The sequence below is a fragment of the Nicotiana tabacum genome, chromosome 24, assembly GCF_000715075.1.
Source record: "Nicotiana tabacum cultivar K326 chromosome 24, ASM71507v2, whole genome shotgun sequence".
NCBI classification, from domain to species: domain Eukaryota; kingdom Viridiplantae; phylum Streptophyta; class Magnoliopsida; order Solanales; family Solanaceae; genus Nicotiana; species Nicotiana tabacum.
This window is the reverse complement of record NC_134103.1, coordinates 11,203,733-11,224,496: the sequence shown is the minus strand read 5'-3', so window position 1 is coordinate 11,224,496 and position 20,764 is coordinate 11,203,733. Positions and strand designations below refer to the sequence as shown.

Here is a 20,764-nt window from a genome sequence, read left to right as displayed (position 1 = left end):
ATTTTAGACCCATTAGCTTATCCAACTTTACTAACAAGATTATCTCCAAAATTGTTTCTCTTAGAGTAAATACTTTGTTGCATAAAATAGTTTCCTTGAACCAACGTGACTTTATAAAGGATAGACTCATCTCAGAGAATATTTTGTTAGCTTAGAAAATTGTTCACAATATTTCTCATTGTAATCATGGGGGTAATATTGTCATTAAATTGGATATGGCTAAAGCGTATGATAGAATGGATTGGGATTTCTTATATGCAGTACTTAGAAAATTTGGTTTTTCTGATAATTGGATTGGTTTGGTTCACAATCTCATATCAAATGTATGGTACTCAGTTATCATTAATGGTATGAGACATGGCTTCTTCTCTTCTTCTCAAGGGCTTAAGCAAGGGGATCCTCTTTCCCCTACTCTCTTTATTATTGCTGCTGAAGTCTTATCTAGATCTCTTAACTCTTTGTATAAAAATCCTAACTTCACTCCCTTCTCCATGCCCCCTAATGTTCCTAGGATTAACCATCTTGCGTATGGTGATGATATTGTTATTTTCTGCAGTGGTGGTTCTACTTCTATCAAATTGGTCATGAATGTTATTGATAACTATGAAAGAAGTTCTGGGCAGCTGGTTAATAGGGATAAAAGTTACTTCTTAACTGCTCCTAATACTGCTACTACTAGAATTTACCGGATTAGAAAGTGCTCTAACTTTATGGATAAGAACTTTCCTTTTGCTTATCTAGGTTGTCCACTGTATGTGGGTAGGAAAAAGATTGACTTTTTGATAACATAATTAGTAAAATTGTGAAAAGGCTTAATGGCTGGCAAGGCAAGATGCTTTCACATGGGGTAAGGCTACTCTAATTAAGAGTGTTCTTCAGTCTAATCCCAGTGTACACTCTTTCTGCTGTGACTCCTCCTAAGGGAGTATTCAGGTTAATTAAGAAGTATTTTGCTAATTTCTCCTGGGGTTCCTCTGAGGATCACAAGAAATATCATTGGAGTTTTTGGAACCATCTTTCCCTCCCTCTGGATGAAGGAGGCATTGGCATTAGGAAAATGGAAGACATTAGTAACATGTTAGCTATGAAAATGTGGTGAATGATAAGGTCCACATTATCTCTTTGGGCTACTTTCATTAGAAATAAATATTGTGTCAGATCTCACTTAGTCTCTAAAAAGCTTGCTCCAGGTAATTCCCATGCTTGGAGTCATGTTCTCAAAATGAGAGATATTGCAGAGAATCATATTGTTTGGTAGGTGAATTATGGTTCTAGTAACTTTCAGTAGGACAATTGGTCCCATAAAGGTCCCCTGGCAAAATAGTTCCCTGATACCCCAAAGAATTCCAAATCTTTGGTAAGGGAATTCATTTATGATGGTCAATGGAATACCAACAAATTGAAAGAGCTCCTACCAGATCATCTGGTTCAACAAATCCAAATCATTCCTATTGGCAACCAAAACAAGGAAGATCAAAGTTTTTGGGCACTTTCGGATAATGGCAAGTACACAAACAAAAGTGCATGGAATCTGGTAAGGAAATCTAGTCCAAAAGTTCAATTCATAGACAAGGTATGGAACTCTACTATTCCTTTTAAAATGTCTTTTCTTGTGTGGAGGCTATGGCATAGCAAACTGCCTTTTGATGATGTGATTATTAAATATGGCAAACAAATTGTTTCCAGATGTAACTGCTGCAGTAATCCTAATACTAATAATATAAATCATGTATTTGTAGAGGGTCAAGCTGCTAGTTACATTTGGAAACTCTTTGGAAATGCTCTTGGCATTCATCATCACCCCTATCCTATTAGATATATAATTAACCATTGGTGAACCTTTAAGGCTCTCAATGATGTCCAAAGACTTGTTTAAAATATTACCCCAGTTATTATTTGCTGGTCTCTTTGGAAAGAATTCTGTGCTTGCAGGTTTGGAGATCAAAAAAGATTCAATAAGTATAGATTAAAGCAACAAATAGCTAGGAGCATTGAAACTACTGTCAACAAAGCATATCCAAACTCTGGACTAAAGCTACCTTGGAATTCTTTCTGTGACACCCTTACAAGGTTAAGACCTGGGTACAAAAGTATGGTGGTTCGATGGTACAAGCATGAAAGAGAATTGGTCAAGATCAACACTGATGGGAGCTTTCTTCAGGGGGAAGGAAAAATAGGCCTAGGAGGAGCTATCAGGGATGAGTATGGAAACATTATCATGGCCTTCTCAATTCCAGTTATCGCCAAGAATCACAATATTGCGGAGGCTCAAGCAGCCTTGGTTGGTCTCAACTGGTGCAAACAAAATGGCTTCAATCAAGCAATCCTTGAATTGGATTCTCTATACATTGTAGAGATCCTCCGTAAAGATAGCAATACTAACTATAAACTCAGTCATATAGTTATCAAGATCAAAGAAACCATCAGTATGCTCAATATTCAGAGCAATCATTGCTATCGTGAGGCTAATCAACTGCCGGATAGTTTGGCTAAAAGGGCAGTGGAAACTCAGCAACCATCACACTTCTATTCTAGCCACCAACTTTCTAGGCAAGCGAAAGGCCTCTTCTTGCTTGACAAAGATCAGATTCCTTGTATAAGGAAGAAATATGACAAGGCCAATTTCTTCGTTAGTTAGTCTATTTTTGTTTGAGGAGGCGACCTATTTTCTAATCGCCTATTCCTCTCTATTTTTGAAGGGTTCTCTCTACTCTTATGTTGTATAATCAAACTCTTTTTTGGCTAATACAATACCCCCAGGTGAACTGGGAAAGTTTATATAAAAAAAAATAAAAAAAAATAAAAAAAGAGACGTGGGCTTAAGGCGAGGCGTTTTACATATGCCTCAGTGAGGCGTAAGCCCCGTGGCATTGGGCGTAAGCCCCATAGTTATTTAATTTTTAATATTTTCTAAAAAATATAATTACAGTAAATATTTATAAACAAGTAAAATTGCATAAAAATTGAAAAAACTATATATATATATATATATATATATATATATATATATATATATATATGTGTGTGTGTGTGTGTGTGTGTGTGTGTGTGTGTGTGTGTGTGTGTGCGCTCCATTCCCACAAAAAACTAGTCAAAATAATTTATTATATGTTATTTAGAAGCACAACTAACTTGACTCGAAAAGAATAATATTTTCTACACGGAGGACAAAAAGGATGACTAACCTGTAATTTGAATGTTGAACTTGCTGCTATGAAGGAGAATGAAGTTTTATTTGTATTTGTAAAAGAAAAATTGAATATTCGTTACTTTTGAGATATATTAGCAGACTAGTAGACAAGATAAAAAATTGGGAAAGACCATGAATTAGGGATTCAATCAATAAAAAAGGTCTTGACTTTTAAATTTAACAGATTTTAGTTCCTTTTTAAAACTTTTGAGTAATTACCTAGATGACTTTTGAGAATTTGGGTATATTATAAAGGACTTATTCAACAAATTTTGGTTTAAATTTGAAAAAATCTCTGAGGCTTACGCATCACTAAAAAAACGCGCTTCAAACACCCTGGCGTACGCCCCGAATTGCTGGGCGTACGCCTCTTGAAACTTTCGCTCCACACCATCGCCTCAGAGCGTTTTTAGTGCGCCTTACCCCGAAAATGCCTTTTAAAACACTGGCTTCTATGCGAAGTGACGAGGCCAATGTGTATAAGATTTTTCTACTCGTACTCTGTTAATTTCTAGTATAGTTTATGATATCGTCCCACAGAGATTGGAGAATCTAGCTACAAATTTATAATATTCTTACTACTATTTGAGAGAATCAAATTGATGAAGTTTTGTTTGTTGAAAATTTAAATTGCTTAAGTTGAAACAAAATAACTTTTGGAAGATTTATATTTAAAAAGAGTTGGAAATCATTGAATTCACTTGATAGCGTGATAATAATTGGCACGACCCAAAATCGATTACTGGTCGTGATGGCGCCTTACACCGCCGTCAAGCAAGCCAATAGTGATTAGTCAATTTAATTACTCATTCTAGTACCTTAAAATCATAATTTTTTTATTTATTAATGAAATGGTGTGAAATAGAATTTACACGAACTACAATAGTGAACAACCCGTAGGAACTCCAAAAATACAGTGTCACAAGAACTAGGAAATATAATAAAATACAACATCTATTTGAAATACTAGTTAGATAGGAAAATATAAATAACTCTGATGGAGACTCTGCAGGCTGCAGATCGTAACATGAAATGCAGCTCACAGTAAAGTCCACGAAATGTGTACCTCCACAAAAAGTGCAGCAAGTGTAGTATAAGTACGTAAATAAACGCGTACCCAGTAAGTATCTAGCCTAACCCAAAGAAGTAGTGATGAGGGGTCGACATCAATACTTATTAGCGGTCAAATAAGACAGATACAATATAAGTAAATTAATGTTAATCAGAGAAGAAAAACGAAGTAACAAGTATAATACGTGGTACAATCCTCCTCTCAGCAATAACTCAAACTCTCAGCTAGTAGCTACCTCCTCAATCAGAGTATATATAATGGACCTTACTAGATAGGTCGCCACAGTTCAATCAGGAAAAGCTCACAGATATGCTGGCTTCTTGCCAATTATTATGCACGATTTCTTAAGAGTATTTTATAAAAATGTTGACGTGCCCGGATGCCGACGTGCCCGGATTCCGCTCGAAAAGTCTATAAAATCAACATCGAGGCCCACGTGCCCGGATTTCGAAAATATTCGAAGGTAAACTTTACTCATAACACCACGAACTAAAATATATAACTTATTCCAATTTCCATGTCCAATTTTGTGGTCAAATTCCAAAAATACCAAATTCTAGATTTTCTACCAAAATCCTCCACAATTTCTACTAATTTTCGTGTTGATATCCTTATACAAACCATGCATTTAACTTGTAATATGTGGGAATCACTTACTCTGTGTTGCTTGATGAAAATCTTCTCTTGAAGCTCTCCAAAATTGCCCGAACCAAGTAAGAAAATGAGGGAAATGAGCAAAACCCCGATTTTTAAAACAACCTGCCCACCCGACTTTCCGCACCTGCAGAACACCAGCCGCACCTGCATAATTTCCATCGCAGGTGCGGTTCTAACTTAGTCCAGGCTCGTCCGCATCTGCAGACCCAAATGCGCATCTGCGCTTCCGCTTCTGTGGCCAAGGAGCGCTTCTGCGCACGCGCTCCTGCGGACCACGTCCGCTTCTGCGATCATCAGGCCTTTCCACTTATGCGGTCTTCGCGTCGCACCTGCGACCACATGCCACCTTCTCCAGCTCCGCTTCTGTGCCCAAATGCTCACTTCTGCGAGCTCGCACATGTGGTCAATCTTGTGCATGTGCGATTACACCAGAGCTGGTGCACTTCAGCCATTCACACAAGTCCAAATTGATCTATTCACCATCCGAAAACCACCCGAGGCCCCCGGGACCTCGACCAAACATACCAACCAGTCCTAAAACATCATACGAACTTAGTCGAGCCTTTAAATCACATCGAACAATGCTAAAAACACGAATCGTGCATCGATTCAAGCCTAATGAACTTTAAAACTTCATACTTCTACATTCGACGCCGAAACCTATCAAATCAAGTCCGATTGATATCAAATTTTGCACACAAGTCCTAATTGAAATTTTGGACATACTCCAACTTTCAGAATCGGAATCCGACCCTGGTATCAAAATAGTCAACTCCTGGTCAAACTTCCCAAAAATCATCAAATTTCCAACTTCTGCCAATTGACACCGAAATAACCTACAGACCTCCAAATCAATATCCGGACACGCTCCTAAGACCAAAATCATTATACAAACCTGTTGGAACCTTCAAAACCCGATTCCGATGTCGTTTACTCAAAAGTCAAACCTCAGTCAATTCTTCCAACTTAAAGCTTTCGAAATTATAATTTTCTTTCCAAATCAATCCCGAACTTCCCAAAATTCAATTCCAACCACCCGTACAAGTCATAATATCTGAAGTGAAGCTACGCAAGACATCAAATCACCGAACGACGTGCTAGAACTCAAAATAACCGTGCCACCACATTCCAATTGAAAACATTAGCTCGTGCCAGACTGAAAATCCTCCATATAACCTTAGCTAACAAGCTTTAAATCTAAGTTCCAACTTCCGAATTTCTTTACAAGGCCTGATTCTAACACAAGAACACCGCACCAATCACCATGCACTGTACCAAACATGATCACGTATCTATGCTGAAATCACACCATGCACCACATAAGTCGGTTGCCCATAATAACATCTTCCGACCATAATATCTGAAATTTCACGAATCCGGTGCCCGCAATACATCTCATGACGCATATAAATCCTGTTCCAAATCTCGCAATACTGCCACAATGAAAAAGACGTGTAGAAACTCATAACTACATGCCGAATCAATAATTCATGGAGTCTCTCCTCCTGACAAAAACAATTACCTCATTTTGAACAGAATAACGATATTTTCCCTTTAATGTACCTTATATAAATCTGATTGCACAAATTTCTGGTCCAATAATACTGTCTCACCCAGTATAAGCAGCTCAGGCAATAAGCCTCCTTAGACACTGACTCAGACTTCATATGATGCCATCAATGTGCCGACAAGTTACAACTCGAATATGACACATAAGGAGGAACGAACTCTGGAAAAGAATTATCCTGCCCGCGTAACAAATAAAATGGTCGAACAGATGTTATGAACCCTTCTCATAGGATGAGAAACAAAATATGTAGGAATAGATATAGGGAACCGTACACGATATAACACTGTTGCGGCGTGCAACCCGATCCAAACATGATACCATCGCGATGTGCAACCCGATCCACTCACAACAATAAATAAGGACATACCCCTCAAGCCATAATGCTTCTACCAACGGAATACCGAATATCGGCCACAAGCACGCCAAGTGAAAAAATACAACTTTGGGGGGACGGATAGCGCGATATGCCACAAAACCCAAGCACGACTAAGGTGCGATAAATGACCTGCATCTCGAGAGCCATCCTTCTCATAGGACACCACGAGCTACACGGGACCTCAACACACATGTGAATAATCAAACCGTCTCAATCCGGCACAACCCGCACAGTTCACAACCAAAGGAATAGAGCGCCTTCCAAGCATAAACCCTCACATTAACGATAGTACCAAAAATATCCGTACTTGGTTTCGATCTTTAACCATCAAGTGACTAGCATGTCACACTCATAAAATTTCCCTATGGGGTACGCTCCCACGACCTTCCGCCCAGGTAGCCAAGTGCGCACATCCATACCACTAGCTGTACTAATTCTATAAAGCAGATCAAGAATCCGCAAATCAATACACAATGCTCCTTCCACAGAACACCATTCCCTGGCGACACTAGGATAATGTCATTTTACTCTGAACATCTAATTCTTCCCGGCTCATCCGAGCTCGTGACATTCTTGTCAACAGCGAACTGCAACCTTGGTCCTCAACTTTCAAATTCCCATGCCGCTCACTGCACCTATCATGCCGCTATGTGAGAATACACGAATTCATCATAACTCCTGAACTACCAGTAGGATAACACTTCATCGGCTAGAAACCTTTCACTTAGCTCATTTCTAAAGATCCCATGCAACACACAACTGAATTCCCCAAACCACAGAAACATAACCCCAGACCGTGATCTAAACCGTCATAATTCTTCCGGAATCCATTTACACAACAAAGCCATTTGAATCAAATACCTCCCAAATCAATCAGGTCATGGTGGCTGTCAAGCCCGCACGTACAACCACAAACCACATGTATAACTTCACACAACGAAGGAACTGATCCTTGCCACAATCATGTTGATTCAGCCATTACTAATCGACCCAACTTCTTCCAATTTACCCTTAACCTGACTTAGAAATATGATAGCTCCATTCACAACATAACGAACACAATCCACATTCATCCCGAGTGACCCGAATGGTGAGACCACATCGTCTCAATACCTATGACTCATCTCATACCTCCTTACGTGCACAATAGCATCTCCAACTGGTGCACCCATTCTGCAAGACCTTCCGCGAGTCCGAAGCTATTTCTTCCTTTCCTCTAATATTGCACTTTAATTCTTGAACACTAGGACCGTTGTTGAGAGTCACCCACTCTGACCTGGTCCCAAATATGAACAAACTCCAACGCTCTACTAGCACATGAACACCCTCTCGAAGAAGCAACCGGCTGAACTCTTTTACTTGTACTTCATATTCTCAAAAGCATAAGCTCCGAGTCTTCCGATAAACCTGAACATGCATCGATAACGCCTAATATAGCACACGTCCATCAAGTTCTTTGCTGAATTACCCTTGATATTTCCTTTTTTAGTCATAAATAATACACCAACGCACCGATAACCAGAAACCGCACAAGCAGACAACCATACGATCCAATCATAAATGGTGGGGCTCCCCCACTAAGCTTTAAGCTACCATTACATAATGCAGAGCCCACAACGATTCCTCCTTCTCAATTACCATGATTTCGCACCGTTAACCCGGCAGACTTCTCGAAGTCTTTTGTTAAGATTTTCATGAACATCCTGAATCACCAGTCACAGTCATACACTCGACCTCTTACCGGGTAGCAAGTAATATTCCTCGCAGAAGCTTTATCACATCACGCCACCGCTAACCTGCTCACAGGAGATAACCCACATGTGGAATTCTTTACCGACATCTTCCAACGACGTTGCACTGGTTGCCACTACCACGTAATCCGTAAATTCTCTTGAGCTCATGCTCTCCCACAAGCTGTATAAGTCTGCTCCTTCCCTATTGACATCAACTGAAAGTTCAGCAATACCTTCCGAACTCAAGTCATATTGCACCTAAAACGATAATCAGATCTTAACACCACTCTTAATTTCAAACAAACCCTTTTCTGCAATATTCAATTTTTCTTCGTACAGTAATCATCACTCCAAATAAAATCTGTAGGCCAAATCACCTTCTATCACGATTCCCAAACTGTTCTACACTTTTTCAAGGCACGCGGCTACCCCACCACAGAATCTATATGCTAATCTACCACTCTTACTTCGTTTAAACCATCTCTTTTAAGCAACTTCTCAACCTCTGCTTCTCATACTTGACCTGCTAATACTTTAACCACCGCGAAACACTTCCCACCATGTCTTCCCTCATACTTTGCTGCCCAAATGTTGCATCAAATCAAAATGCATCTCTGTAGCACCTGAACCAATAAAATGTTACCGACTCTAAGCCTCTTCGAAGATCATCTTTCTCGAGCCATCAACATTAGAAATACCGATTCGATTCTGAACCGCTACACAAGCTATCTCTGGCAACCTCCCCTCAGGCAACATTTCACAACACCCTGCCCCGAAGACAAAATCCAAGAAGATCGTAACACCGGTTAACCGTAATGCGTTCAAACGAGGACGACGACATCGCATCACAATGAAAATTCCACCACGCTCGAAAATATCAAGTTTCGTTACTTTATCATCCAAACATGGACATCTATAGTCCGATTGCCTTTCCTACAATGGAATTAAATGTTGAACCCCTTAATCATGCACTGAGAAATCCTCTCTTCAAGCCATTCACTGCCTCAACAGATAAAAGAGCACCTTACTATTACACCAATATTGTGCGATAACAATGCATAAACATCATAGAAATCCGTGCACAGTCTCGAAACCATAGAAAATACCAATACTGAGCTGGAACAAACGAACATTCTTTCGCAAGGCGACGATAATAGCCTGCCCGAACACGCAAGGAAAAATATTCTGCACCACGTCTGCAGTACCACTACACTCCTCGACGCCCAATTGATAACAAGCTCTTCACGTCGCATAAGATTGAGTAGGAAGGAAATAAAGACACAAGCCTCAATGGAATCAAACTACACGATGAGGAAGTCAAGAAGGGAAGTACTCCTAACAACCTTGTAGCTTGTCGAAGATAAGTACAGATGTCTCCGTACCGATCCGCACGACTAAACTAGACCTGCTCATGACTCGTGAGACCTAAGTGAACCTAGAGCTCTGATACCAAGCTGTCACGACCCTAAATCTACTAGTGGTCGTGATGACGCCTAACACTGCCGTCAGGCAAACCAACAGTGATTAGTCAGTTTAATTACTCATTCTAGTACCTTAAAATCAAAATTTTCTTTTTTATTAATGAAATGGTGTGAAATAGAATTTACACGAACTACAATAACAAATAACCCGTAGGAAACCCCAAAACCCGGTGTCACAAGTGCATGAGCATCAACAAGGAAATATAATAAAATACAATATATGTCTGGAATACATGTTACACAGGAAAATATAAATAACTCTGATGGAGACTCTGTAGACTGGATCGTAACATGAAATGCAGCTCATGGTAAAGTCCCAGAAATGGCCGCGCCTCTACTCTCCAAAGACCACCGGATATATGTGTACCTGCATAAAAAGTATAGGAAATGTAGTATGAGTACGTAAATCAACGCGTATCTAGTAAGTATCTAGCCTAACCCCAGAGAAGTAGTGACGAGCGGTCGGCATCAACACTTACTAGTGGTCCAATAAGACAGATACAATAGAAGTAAACAGATGTAAATCAAAGAAGATAAATGAAGTAACAAGTATAATACGTGGTACAATCCTTCTCTCAACAATAACTCAAACTCTCAGATAGTAGCTACCTCCTCAATCGGAGTATATATAATGGACCTTACCAGATAGGTCATCACAGTTCAATCAGGAAAAGCTCACAAATATGCTGGCTTCTTGCCAATTATTACGCACGATTTCATTAGAGTATTTTATAGAAATGTCGAGGCGTACGACCCGCTCCATCATAACATTGTCAAACCATAGATACACTACCAACAAAAAAGGTCTTTAGCGGCAATAAAAAATACTTTTAGCGGCAATATACCGTAACCGTGGTTGCTGGCGTCGCTAAAGCCTTTAGCGGCTATTCGATGAAGTGCCGGTAAAGCTAGGTTCTATTGCCGCTAAAAGTCGCAGGCTTTAACTGCTAAGTTTAGCGGCATTTAAATGGCTGCTAAATCCATTTCATAATAGGCTTAGATTGTGCTTCAACGGTCATTCTTTTTGGCCGATATATCTAATTATATTGCCGCTAAAAGTCGAATGCTTTAATGTCAAATATTTAGTGGCAATTTAATGGCTGCAAAATCCATTCCATAGTAGGTTAAATTTGTACTTTAATGTCTAATATTTTGGCCAGTAAATCGAACTATATTGGCGCCAAAAGTCACATGCTTTAACAGTAATAATTTAGCGGCAACTAAAATTGTTGCTAAACTAATTCCATAAGAGGCCTAGTTTGCACTTTAACGCCCATTTTTATTGCTAGTAAATTGAATTAAATTGCCACTAAAAGTCATAGGCTTGACAATTGTGTAGCTGCAACTATAGATGCTAAATCAAATTAGTTCTCGATTAAAAATACCCTTTAATTAGCGGCAAATAAAGAACCAAACTATCTTTAAACTGCAAAATGCTAATAAAATACGCTACTTAACTCATAGAAACATAATATATTTCATTCAATCTAGAAAAACAAAAGAAACTATAAATTCCTACTAATGTATGAACGACATGTAAGATAAAATTATATTGTTCAAACAAAATAACCAATGTTATTATCACTAATTCTATATAATATTCATAATAACAAAAGAGTAGAAGCCCTCAAACAATTCTGCAACTCTTCCTCGTACTGAAATCTTTCACATTATACTGTTTAACCTGAAATAACAAAATAAATAATGTGAAAAATGAATCACCTTTTACTCATTTAGTATTTCTATCATTTAGATGATAGTCCTATCTAAAATACAATAACTCGTACAGGCACATACAGGTACACCAATTCTGGACAAATAGAGAGGCAAGGAATATATACAAATAGCATTTTAAGGTTATTTGGACCAGAGCCTAAAAGTGTTTCTCAAATGGATAGACTGCAACATATAATTTTGGGTAACCTATGTACAATAAAAATGACAAGCTTACTAGATATATGCAGAAATGGAAGAGTTGCATATTGTGCCTACTGACTAGGAGTGAATTCCCAGGTGATGATTGAGGATTGAGTATTGAAAAAGGAATTGTTTTCCACAGGCCAGATTAAGCAAACGCCAAACAATATTGGTAAACACATTCTCTTGACCTTCCTTGATCCAAAAACTAGTTGCTGCTAGACATACTCTAGAAATTCCAATTCTTGCCTAACACTAAGCATACATCAAGGGCAGAAAACAATCAAAACTACCACAACATCAATGACCAAAAAATGATTAACCAGTAATTTTGGGGTCACTGGTCTAGCACCAGACATGTCTATAACCACAAAATGATTAACCATTCAATTCTCGATTGTAACTTGTACCTTAACAATTTTCTTTATAGTTTCCATAGATATTTACTAATAAAAATTTAGTGAAAATTCAGTGAATCTAAATGGCAGTCATCATTCATAAATGCATGAAATAGATGTTAGCAAAGTAAAGCCATAATTTCTCAAACTGTGAGACTCTAGAGGGAGAGTAATCTATGTTGGCTCTTTGATTTAATATTTGTCCAGAAGTTCAGTAATAGTATTAGCATAATAAACTGAGTCTCTACCAACTCACTTGAGGACATATCTTTTTATTTGAGTTTCTAAGTCTTAAGACATCTCTCTATGATGGATGGTAGTCAGCTACACATAATCATGTAAATACAACCAAAACGGCCCGAAGACACACAAAACCACTTCACAGGATGGATGATTACTAGTTGAAACTAAATTAATAATCCTATGCTACAGTCTGTTAAGGTTTGCATTAATATATTTCTTACATAATGCTTTTCAGTTATAGAAAGAAAAAATGAATAGAACAAAAAAGAAGTTTATGTGAAAGCACAGAAAAGTACCATGAGACGACGGAGTATTTCCAGCTACATTATGCATATTGGGTGATTGTGGTATTCGCTCATGGCCACGGTTGGTATCAACGACCTGATAAATATTAAGACGTAAAATGATTTTATAAGATTAAAATTTTAGAAAATACGCCTAAAACTTTTAAAATTGAGTTACCTGTCCAGTTGAGACTCCATTGATATTCTGAGGCATATGTATCTCATTTGGAGCAATTTTTCTCATGACTTGCCGCATCCTTGATAGTTCTTGCCTCATAAAACTCATTTCTCATTTTGTTTTTCATTTAACTCTTTTAACTCTATTATCTCGTGCTTTAGTTTTTGTACAACTTCATCAGACGAATCCTCTATAACAATATTTTCTAAGGAAGATCTACTACCCCACAGCACAGAAGGAGTTGGACCAAGTCCTAAACCACGAACATACCCACTTTTATCATTTCCCAACACTTGAGAATACACATCTCCTTCCCAAGCAACACTGCAGGGAGGCTGGTCATTTGATTCGTCAGTATCCCTCAACCTTTCGTTCATCATGTCCTGATATATTAAGGGCATAACATAGTTAACAATAGAGATAAATTTAATATACCAGAAATCCAATTTTCAATTCAATAATTCTCATTAAGTTTTTCTTTTTTTTAAATCTATTTCCTAGTTCAAGAAATACAAGAAAGAGAAGAAATCTTACAACGGCCTTTGCAAGACTCCTCATCCATTTAATTTTTAAATCGCATTTATAATGTTTCCATTTTTTTTTTCCAATTGACTTTAAGACAAATGCTTCTCCACGTGTTGGGATAGAGAACTTTTTCTAAAAACCAAAAATAAATATTTATCAATAACATGTTATTAGAAGAATAACAGCAACAACAACAATAATAATAACAATAATAACTATAACAATAACAACAACTCAATACCCTTACAAACTCTAGCAATTTCTTCTTTTCTTCTATATCAAAACTTCTCCAATTATCTATGTGTAGAGGTGTTAGATTTGGAGTTCTTGCGATAATGCCTAGAAAGCTAGCAAGCTTTCGACCCTCTTTTCCGATGTCTTGGTTACGGTCAGTGGCGGACCCAGAATTTTGTGCAAGCTGGTTCAATCTTAGAAGTATATAAATTTAGTCGTAAAATAGTAGTTGTCAAGTGACTTCAAATAAAATATTTATGCAAAATTTACACAGCTTTAATCCTAATTTATACATATACACTGTATTATCTTCTTGTAAAGCGGGTTCAGTTGAACCCGCTAGCCACCACTTGGGTCCGCCGCTAGTTACGATCATTAAATTGCACAGCAATTTTTTTCCCTCGAGGCAATTTCCAAATATCTTTTAATGTAGGCCCACGAACCTTCCTAGCTTTTGAATTGCCTTTTATTTGGTATTAGAACACGAGTTTCTAGTTTATTTTTGTACTCTTACTCTTCAGTTTCTGTATCTACATTCTATGAAAGTTCCTTTGTTTTAAGATGATGTTTTTTTACTAATGACAAAGCAAAGTAACTAGTTTAGTACTATTTTGAGGCTCCACAGTATGTGAATCTTAGGAGATAGATTAAAGTCTTTGTTCATCGATTATCAGTTATTACTCTACTTAACACCAGTCAAGAGAAAAAAGGAACAAGAAAAGACACAATGTATTATTTCATTTACCGGAAACAAGACTACATATGTAAAAGGAAAAAAAGCCAATGCTACAAACAAAATAAAAACAAAGAATAACACGGGCTATCGAAAGTACAAAATGAGAATAAACAAAATAACTGAACTATCAATTTTAATAAACCAGAAACCTAAACCATATAGATGAATCATCACTTAAGAAAGAGACAAACATTATGATAATATTAACACATACATTATCTTCATACTTAGGTTTATTGTAAACAAAAACAAATATTCAAATTACCTTTCCTGAACAGAAAAATCAAAAACAAATTGTGCAGAGCAAATTTTTTTCAGGTAAGATAGTAAAAGAAAATACAAAAAAAAGGTATGAAAAAAATCAAAGAAGATTAAGATATACCAATTCAAAACACGGCTTGAACCTGATACAATTTCAGGACGATAATCATTAAGAAGCACCTAAGACGACCGCTTGAAAACTATAACTAAACTTCATTATAATGCAATTTTGCTCAATGAATCAACACCATTTAAACACCTAATAAGCCGCAATATACAAAACGAATTCATGAAAACTAAATAACACTACTGTGGAAAACCTATACTGTTTTTTAAAAAACACTTTAATTGCCACATGAATTCCATGGAATGAAGTTTCAGATTTTTTTCACCATTAAATTTCACTATTGACACATCAGAATGATAAAAAAGTGTTCAACCTGAAGTTTAATTTGATATTTGAATTTTGAGAAGTTAATATATATAAAATAATTGGGATGGAGAAGTAGCACCATAGAATCCAGAGATATAGCACCAAAATAAATATATCTCAGTAAGCAAAACGTGCAAACCAAATTAAAGTTATAATTATCAATAGAAAATGTTTCATCCTTCACTTCAAGAACATGAATTATTCTGACAAAATCCTAAAAGTTAGAGATAGAGATAGAGGTGTATAAAGAGAAATTAAGAGAAAGATATAAAACTAATAGATAGAAATCATACCTTTCAGTTGGCGACAATTTTGGTTGCTAGAGGTGGAAGTTTTGTTACACCATGAAAATTGTAAAAGCTTTTTTAAGAATGAGACCTAATTCTTAGAGGCGTAGGTTTTCCTTTTTTCAGGCAAATCAGAGAAGTGATATATTATTTAGGTGGGAGAATATTTAGAGGGGAAAAATAATTGGAGGGAAAAGAAAAAGAAAAAATAAAAGCTTAGCAAACTAATTCTCTTGAATCACCACTAAAAATATACTTATTGCTGGCAAATATTTATTAGTTGTTAATGTTTTGCCTGCACTAAATAATGTAGTGGCAATTAAGTTATTGCCATTAAATAATTTCCACTAAAACCACGTTTTGTTGTAGTGGTAGTTCTTCTCGTGAGGCTTTAACTGGCGCAAAGCATAAGCAATCACTTTACCCTTCTGCATCAACACACACTCAATGCCGATCCGAGAAGCATCATAACACATTGTATAAGAGCATGAAGTTGAAGGCAAAACTAGAACTCGAGCTATGGTCAAGGCAGCCTTGAGCTTCTAAAAGCTCTCCTCACACTTATCCGACCACCTAAAAAGAGCATCCTTTTGGGTCAATTTGGTCAAAGGCAATGCAATAAACGAGAGCCGTTCACGAAGCAACGATAATAACCGGCCAAGCCAAGAAAGCTTCGAATCTCTGTAGCTGAGGACGGCCTGGGCCAACTCTGAACTGCCTCTATCTTCTTCGGATCCACCCTCACTGGACACCACGTGTCCCAAGAATGCCACTGAGCTAAGCCAAAACTCACACTTGGAGAACTTAACATAAAGCTTCTCCTCCCTCAACCGCCGCAACACAATCCTCAAATGTTGGGCATGTTCCTCCTGGCTACGAGAGTACACCAGGATATCATCAATGAACACTATAACAAACGAGTCGAGATAAGGCTGAAACACACTATTCATCAGATGCATGAACGTTGTTGGGGCATTGGTCAGCCCAAAAGACATCACCAGGAACTCATAATGACCATAACGGGTCCTGAAGGATGTCTTTAGAATATTTGATTCCCGAATCTTCAACTGGTGATATTGAGACCTCAAATCAATCTTGGAGAATACCCTCGCTCCCTGAAGCTGGTCAAACAGGTCATCAATATGCGGAAAATGATACTTGTTCTTGATTATGACTTTATTCAACTCCTTATAATCAATGCACATTCTTATAGTAACATCATTCTTCTTCACAAACAACACCGGTGCACCCCAAGGTGACACACTAGGCCTAATAAACCCCTTATCAAGGAGTTCCTGAAGCTGCTCCTTCAATTCATTCAACTCAGTTAATGCCATGAGATATGGTGGAATAGAAATGGGCTGAGTGTCTGGCACCAAGTCAATACCGAAGTCAATATCCCTATTGGGCGGCATGCGCGGCAAGTCTGCAGGAAACACGTACGGAAACTCCCGCACCACCGGAACAAAATCAATAGTAGGAGCATCAGCACTGACATCCCTCGCAATGGCCAAATAAGATAAACAACCCTTCCCAACCATCCGCTGGGCCTTCAAATATGCAATCACTCTATTGGGAACATAGTCTAAAGATTCTCTCCACTCAATTCTCGGCAACCCCGGCATCACCAACGTCACAGTCTTAGTGTGATAATCCAGAACAATATGACATGGGGACAACCAATCCATACCCAAGATCACATCAAAATCAACCATGTTAAGCAACAAGAGATCAACTCTAGTATCCAGACTCCCAATGGTCACTACACATGACCGATATACATGTCCACAATAATAGTATCGCCCACCGGAGTATAGACATGAAGAGATGAAATTAAGGACTCATGGGGCATATCCAAATGATGAGCAAAATACGATGATACACATGAATAAGTGGAACCAGGGTCAAATAGTATAGAGGTCTCCCTGTGGCAAACTGAGACAATACCTGTGATCACTGCATCTGAAACAACAACATCTGGTCTGGTAGGAATAGCATAGAATCGGGCCTGACCATCACCTGATCGGCCTCTCCCTCTAGGGAGACCCCTAGCTGACTGAGCTCCACCCCGAGCTGGCTGAGCAGGTGGTGAAGTAACGGGTGCTGAAGTCGTAGGCTGACTCCCTTGCTGAGCTGGACCTCCCGTAAGGCGGGGACAACACCTCTTGATATGACCCATATCTCCACACTCGAAACAACCACTCCCTGTGAATGGCGGTGGGGACTGAAGGGAGCTCCGAGCACCAAAATACCCGCTAGAAGAATTCGGTGCCGATGAGCCCTGAACGGAAGGTGCATGGGACGAACTTTGAGTTGGAAGGGAACTGAGAGATGACTAGCCCTGATGTACACTATATGAATTATGGCCGGATAATGTACCACGGTGAACTGGATAAATCGTTTGAGTATGCCTATAAGGATGACCTCTGAACTGACCTCCACAAGGAACACCATTAAAACCTCCTGACTCACAAGGCATTTTGGCCTCCCTCTCACCTCGCTCCTGAATGCGGACCATCTCTATATGTCGAGCACAGTTGACTACCTCATCAAAGGTAGCACCAGAAACCCTCTCCCGAGTCATAAGAAACCACAACTGATATGTGAGGCCATCGATGAACCTCCGAATCCTCTCCGTATCAGTGGGAACTAGCCAAACTGCATGATGATCCAACTCAAAAAACTTCATCTCCTACTGCGTCACATACATGCCAGCCTGACGAAGCTGCTCAATGCGCAGCTCCTCTCAACGAGACTACGGCACGAACTTCTCCAAGAAGAGAACGGAGAACTCCTACCATGTAAGTGGTGCTGCACCGACCGGCCTGCGCCTCTCATAAGCCTCCCACCATCTGAAGACAGCCCCAGAAAACTGAAAAGTAGTGAACGATACCCCACTGGTCTCCAGAATACCCGTTGTCCGAAGCATCTGCTCGCACCTATCCAGAAAGCCCTGAGCATCCTCTGACTCAACACCGCTAAATGATGGAGGTCTAAGCCTCCCAAATCTCTCAAGCCTCCTCTACTCATCATCAGCCATAACGGGGACTACCAGGGCCTGACCAGCTGCTACTGGTAGAGCTGGTAGTGCCCCCGGTATCTGAAGTCCCTGCACTACCTGCTCTGGAGTACGGGCAACAGGGGTATGAGTAACTCCTCCAACATGAGAAGTGGCAGGTGCGGCCTGAGCCGAAACCACCTGAGCAAGGCCAGTGCATACTGTCAATATATGGGCCAAAGCCTCCTAAAGGCCTGGAATCACAATAGGCACAGCTGGTGCCTGAGCTTGCCCCACTGGATCAATTGTATCGGGTACCTGCTCCTGAGCTGGAGCGACTAGTGGGGTCCAATTAAACAATTTATAATAATTCCCAACTCCGCTCGAAAAGTCAATAAAATCAACTCTCGGGTCCACATGCTCGGATTCTAAAATTTTTTGAAGATAAACATTACCCATAATATTACGAAATCATATATATAATTTATTCCCAATTCCATTTCAAAAATCATGGTCAAAATCCAAAATTATCAATTCTAGGTTTTTCCTCTTAAAATCCCAAAGTTTCCATGAATTTCCATAAATTTCCATGTAAGAATCCTTATATAATCCAAATATTTAACTTGCAATAGGTGGGAATCACTTACCTCATGTTGCTCGATAAAACCCCCCTCAAAATAGCTCCTTAACTTCGGCCAACCCAAGAGAAAATGAGAGAAATGAGAGCTAGGACTCAATTAAAAAGTACCACTGCCCAGCGATCATCGCACCTGCGGCCACTTGACCTCATATGCGGGCGCGCAGGTGCGATCCAACAATCGCATCTACGAACACCCCACTGCCCCCAGCGTTTTGCTTTTGCGGACAAGGTTCCGCTTCTTCGAGTCCGCTTTTGCGGATTTTTCTCCGCTTCGGTGCATCTTCATCCCAGGCCCCATTCCGCTTCTGCGAAAACTAGGCCGCTTCTGCGGTCTCGCACCTGCGGCCATAACCTCGCAGGTGCGATTGCACCAGAAGCCTTAAGCTTCAGCATTTCCTCCAAGTCCAAACTCGATCCGTTTCCATTCTGATTCGCACCCGAGGCCCCCGGGACCTGTCCAAACATAACAACACATCCCAAAATACAATACGGACTTAGTTGAAGCCTCAAATCACGAAAAACAACATCAAAATTACAAATCGATGACCGAAACCTTTCTTTAATCTTTCAAACAGTCAAACTTTGCCGAACGTGTCCGAATCACACTTAAACATCCCGGAATGACGCCAGATTTTGCGTGCAAGTCACAAATCATGATATGAACCTATTCCAAGGCTCAGACCTTCGAATGGAGATCGATAACACCAAAATTCATTTCAAATCAAACTTAAGAATTTCTTAAACATCCAAAATGCCAACATTCCATAATTGGCGCTGAAATGCCCCGGACTATCCGATACTCAACTCGAACAAACGCCCAAGTCCGAAATCATCATACAAACCTATTGGAACTTTCAAATTCCTATTCCGAGGTCTTTACTCAAAAGTCAAACCTTAGTCAATTTTTCCAAATTAAAGCTTCCGAAATTAGAATTTTCTTTCCAAATCACCTCCGAACTTCCCGAAATTCAATTCCGATCACATGTACAAATCATAATACTGAAGTGAAGCTACTAAAGGCCTCAAACCACTAAACGGCGCGCTAGAGCTCAAAACGACCGGTCGGGGCATTACATTCTCCCCCACTTAAATATACGTTCGTCCTCGAACGTGCTAAGGACTGCTCCAGAGTTGTCCAAAATAACTGTTTAACACCTAGTGCACCTACTTGTGCCACCACAATCCAGTTGAACACATTAGCTTGAGTTAGACTGAAGATCCTCCCTTTTATTTAGTCAGTAAGCCTTAGAACCAAATCCCAACCTCCGAATTTCTCTACAAGACCTGATTCTATCATATGAACTCAATCACAACATAGTGTACCAAACCATGATCATGTACCTATGCTGAAATCACACCATGCACCACATAAGTCGGTTGCCATAATAACATCCTCCAACTATAATAGCTGGAATTTCACGAATCTGATGCACGCAATACGACTCATGACGCATATAAGTCATGTTCCAACTCTCGAAATACTGCCACGATGGCAGAGATATGTATAAACTAATGACCACCTGCCGAATCAACAAATCATGGAGTCTTTAC

General features: G+C 39.2%; 1 long non-coding RNA gene across 1 annotated transcript; it reads right to left on the bottom strand.

Moving 5' to 3' along the window:
* Window positions 1-11,583: 11,583 nt before the first annotated feature.
* Window positions 11,584-15,715, bottom strand: LOC142178477 (uncharacterized). The gene is made up of 5 exons (XR_012706632.1): window positions 15,582-15,715; window positions 13,634-13,756; window positions 13,100-13,482; window positions 12,934-13,018; window positions 11,584-11,763 (listed from the first exon to the last, which is right to left on the bottom strand). It is a non-coding gene; the product is annotated as an uncharacterized LOC142178477 (long non-coding RNA).
* Window positions 15,716-20,764: the final 5,049 nt, after the last annotated feature.